This window comes from Nematolebias whitei, chromosome 13 (assembly GCF_014905685.2).
Source record: "Nematolebias whitei isolate Nwh7 chromosome 13, NemWhi1, whole genome shotgun sequence".
Taxonomy (NCBI): domain Eukaryota; kingdom Metazoa; phylum Chordata; class Actinopteri; order Cyprinodontiformes; family Rivulidae; genus Nematolebias; species Nematolebias whitei.
The window spans coordinates 24,067,609-24,072,302 of record NC_056510.1 but is presented as its reverse complement, the minus strand read 5'-3'; the positions used below and the strand labels follow the sequence as shown (position 1 = coordinate 24,072,302).

The window sequence follows — 4,694 nt, the reverse complement described above, 5'->3', positions numbered from 1 at the left end:
GTGATTCCACGAGCTGCAATATTAATTCAGAAAACCTTCTTCGAGGACGAAAGAGCAGAGCCACTGTGAGGCTTGTGAAACTGCTGAGGCCACGGGAGCGCGCGTTTGACAGCACTGCAATGAAAAAACGTGTGTCGCTTCTGCCGAGAGCGAGATACGTTGCTGAGCTCGTACCGTGGTCTCACGTTAACGTTGACGTGAACAGCGGGCGCTGAGAGCTGCGTGAGCGCTTTCATGCCGCGGGAGCGCGTATCGGCACCGCTGACATTGAATGAAAACAACCTTAAAAAGGCTCATTCGTGATGAGTGTGTGTGATGGGGCCGCTTGTCAGATAAACCATGCTGACAGCCTGGCTAAAGGACACTTCATCATAAAATGATGTTATTCACAGTGTCATCAACACACCTCCAGCAACCCAACACCTGGTTACCTTCCTTTGAGCTGTTTGTTGTCCTGGAGGGCCCCCTGTTGGCGAAGTCCGGGAAAAAAAATGAACTTCCGGATGCCGGGGACGTCTGACAGGAGGGGCTGGCATAGCGGAGCTGGGGAGGCGTTGTGCAGCCGTGGAGCATCTTGAAATGATCTCTCGCTGATGAAAAGAGGACCTCCAACAAGCTCCTGCAGCTCTCCTGAGAGGAAGGTGGAGTGACGAGCCAGGAGAACCTCTGGGACCCCGTTCTCCGGCTGCGATGCGGGGCGGCAGACAACAAAAGAGGCGCACCGGTTGAGGATGACGTCAGCTGCCCTGTAGACGGAGCGTACTGCAGGGGCCGGCAGCGTCGTTAGCAAGCAGCCGCTACGAGAGCGAAGTGAGCCGAAGGACAGAGGGCCACTGTCTCTTCCCGTCTCTGAACGTGTACGCCAACAGCGTAACGTGTTGTTCGCTGCGGCCGTGTGGAACACATGCTGGTGAGCTCAGTTGGAGAGCGGTGTCACCTTCTCGGTTATGCTAACCGGAGGCACGGGACGCTGGTCCACCTCGACATCTTGCTCCAATGAAGCCTCCATCAGGCTCGGCTCCAGGGGGCACGGAGGGACTTTCCGCTCAGTGAACCCCTGCTCTGGAGATGGGTGCGGACTGTGGAGACCGGCTCCCCCAATCTACCAGGAAAAAACCCGTCTGTGGCCTCGCCCATAGGACGTCCTGTTGGGAACACGAGGCCATATGGATCAAGACGGTGAGCCGGAATGAAACCCAGTAAACAACCTTCCTGCCAGATCATCCGAACTGGCAGGAAAGGTGTAGGACGTAAGAAAGGGTCCCTTCATGTCAGCCGCCTCCTGGGTTACGCCGGGCAACCCCTGAGGGCGCCGTCGGCCGGGAGCAGTGTGATCACCGATGCGAAACGAGGTGGGATGGGGTGAGCATTCACTCAGCCCCCCTCCACCGACACTACGCTCTCCAGGAGGGAATGAGCAGCGGGGGGCTGCAGCTGAACGCGCCTGTCCCGGAGGAACCATCCGATTCACTCCGAGGGTCGGCGAGAGAAGGAAAAATACAAGATGGCGTTGTCCAGCGTGTAGTGACCTGTCACTGAGAAATATTCCTCGGCGCTTACCTTGAAATAAGACTGCTCGTCAGCTTCTCCTCTGGGAGGAGAACTCACCGGACGACCGGAGGTCGACTGCCGGGCCAAGCATCTTTAACAAAGGTTGGTCATCTACACAATTTTCCTTCTTTGTTCTTCTGACAGTGCTATTAGCTCGCTGAAGAAAAAATGGGGAGCCGATTTCCCGCTCTTAACGTAATTTATACGGACCGGGTGGGGCCCACACAGCAGGTGGGCGTGGACTAAATTTTTCAGTGCAAATGCTCCGCATAACGGGATAAACCTACTAAGCGACAGCTCTTAAGTAGGGAGGCTCAGACTTCCCTCTCCCCAGCCACTTGGGCCAGCTCTTCCAGGGGGAATCCTGAGGCGTTCCAGGCCAGCTGAGAAACATAGTCCCTCCAGCGTGTCCTGGGTCTTCCTCTGGGCCTCCTTCTGGTGGGACGTGTCCGGAACACCTCACCATGGAGGCGTCCAGAGGGCATCCTAAACAGATGCCCAAGCCACCTCAACTGGCTCCTCTCGACGTGGAGAAGCAGCGGCTCTACTCTTGAGTCCATCCCGGATGATCGAGCTTCTCACCCTGTCTCTAAGGGAGAGCCCAGACACCCTGCGGAGAAAACTCATTTCGGCCGCTTGTATCCGAGATCTCATTCTTTCGGTCACAACCCAAAGCTCGTGACCATAGATGAGGGTAGGAACGTAGATCGATCGGTAATTTGAGAGCTTCGCCTTTTGACTCAGCTCTCTCTTCACCACGACAGACCTGTACAGCGCCCGCTTCACTGCAGATGCTGCACCTATCCGCCTATCGATCTCACGCTCCATTTTTCCCTCATTCGTGATGTAGTGAACTAAGCCTCAGGTCAAAACCTGCCTCTGAGGACCTTCATGGGACAGGAACTGTTATTTCATTGATTTGAATCCAGAAATACAAATTAGCTCATCCAGAGACTTTCTAATTGTATTCTGAACTAATCAATTGAAAGAACACTCTCTTTTTATATTATCATTACTATTTTTACAAATGTCTTGATAATCAAAAGTGTGTTTAGTTCAAACCATTTTAAATGTTGAAGTGAACTACTCATTTTAAATCAACTGTGAAACAGTATTAATGATTTTTTAATCCTCATTCAAAGTAGAAATCAAGTTGATGTCTGTTACAAAGTAATTATGCATTTTGATCTTCTGTCTGAAATGAGAAGTAGTGATGTCGGTCGAAAGTCAGAAAGAAGTTATTGGAACGAACTGTCATGTTTTTAAACCTCTCAGACAGAAATAAGAAGCTACTGGCACCTGTGGGTCTGTCATTCCTCCCACTTCGCCAAAACATTTCTCTGAACGTTCCTAAACATTTCTCTGTCTGTTCTTAAACATCTCCGCTGTTTTTCTGACTTGTAGTAACCTCTTACGTCACTAAAACCACACCCCTGTTGGTTCTTTCAACCAATCAGGACTTCCCAGAAGGGACCGGAAACAGAACTCTTTAAAAAGTCGACACTTCCTAGTTCCAGTTAGTTCTGGAGGATGAACCGAAGTTCTGGGAGACATGAACCGAAGTTCCATGGAGAACAGAGAGTTCTGCTGAGAAGGAAGACAGTGCGACTTTGCAAGGGTGAAGTCCACGGTGGTCATTTTCTAAAGATGACACCTGTCTGGAGTGTTGATTCCGGTCATTACGCCAAAGACCTATTCAACATCTCAGGAGTTCAGCACGTTTGCTGAAATTCCACTTAACTTAATCTTATCTTTCGGGGAAGTTTATTTTGGAAGCTGGGCCAGTCAGCCTCGTCATCCCAAGTTGATGAGACGTGGATAAATCCCTGGAGGTAAAAAGACTCAGCCTTGCTGGACGCCAGGAGAAGACCTCTCTGAAACCCCACCAAGGTAAAGAGTCGACGCTCGGGTACATCTAGCCGAAATCACTGGGAAACGTGCTATCTGGTTTCAAACAAGATAACTCCCCATCTTTTCTTTATTATCTTAGTTAAACCTAAGTATCCACTTTCCCTCCTTAAACTTTACTCCATCTCTTCTATCTCGCCAGTAAAAAGATAAGCTAAGCCTGCAGTAATTAATCCAGATATCTTCAGATATGTCTGTTGTTTTTTGCTGCAAGTGAGAAATCATGGCCGTATGATTTCTCATTGTAAAGCTAATTAATTAAGCTGTGTTATTGCATTCAATCAGAATAATCAAGTGTACAATGTTTTGATGTTAAATTTTGATTCTGTTAATAAATGACCACATTCATTTTGATGGGTCAAAGAAAATTAACGTCTCATGTCACTGATTAAACCATCTCCGACACAGTACTTCTAAGCACAATATCACTTAGTCCAGAAAAATGAAAGAATCCGTTTAAATTAAGTATAATATCATGTACTTCAACTAGTCCAGATATTATAAAATGTAAGAGGGCACCCCTGAGCTAAATCCATCTCTCGGCTCTCTCATTACAGTGAACAAGACCCCAAGATACTTGAACTCCTCCACTTGGAGTAGGACCTCCTCCCTGACCCAGAGAGGGTTCTCTACCCTTTTCTGGCTCAAGACCATGGCCTCGGATTTGGAGGAACTGATCTTCATCCCGGCCGCGTCGCATTCGGCTGCGAACCGCTCCAGCGAAAGCTGTAGATCACGATCTGATGAAGCCAATAAGACCACATCATCTGCAAAAAGCGGAGACGCAATCCTAAGGCCACCAAAACGGATCCCCTCAACACCTTGGCTGCGCCTAGAAATTCTGTCCATAAAAGTTATGAACAGAATCGGTGACAAAGGGCAACCTTGGCGGAGTCCAACTCTCAACGGGAACAAGCCCGACTTACTGCCGGTGATGCGGACCAGGCGATGCGGACCAGGCTCTGACACTGGTCATACAGGGACCTAACAGCCCGTATCAAAGGGCCCGGTACCCCATACTCCCAGAGTACCACCCACAGGGTCCCCCGAGGGACGCGGTCGAATGCCTTTTCCAAGTCCACAAAGCACATGTAGACTGGTTGGGCAAACTCCCACACACCCTCCAGGACCCTGCTGAGAGTGTAGAGCTGGTCCAGTGTTCCACGGCCAGGACGAAAACCGCATTGCTCCTCCTGAATCCGAGGTTCGACTATCAGACGGACCCTCCTCTCCAG

The 4,694-nt window shown here is 50.0% G+C and overlaps 1 protein-coding gene across 1 annotated transcript in view; it reads right to left on the bottom strand.

Annotated features, from left to right (window-relative positions):
• Positions 1-4,694, bottom strand: part of dop1b (DOP1 leucine zipper like protein B) — a 45,437-nt gene that overhangs the window by 28,401 nt on the left and 12,342 nt on the right. The gene's annotated exons all lie outside the window — the stretch shown is intronic.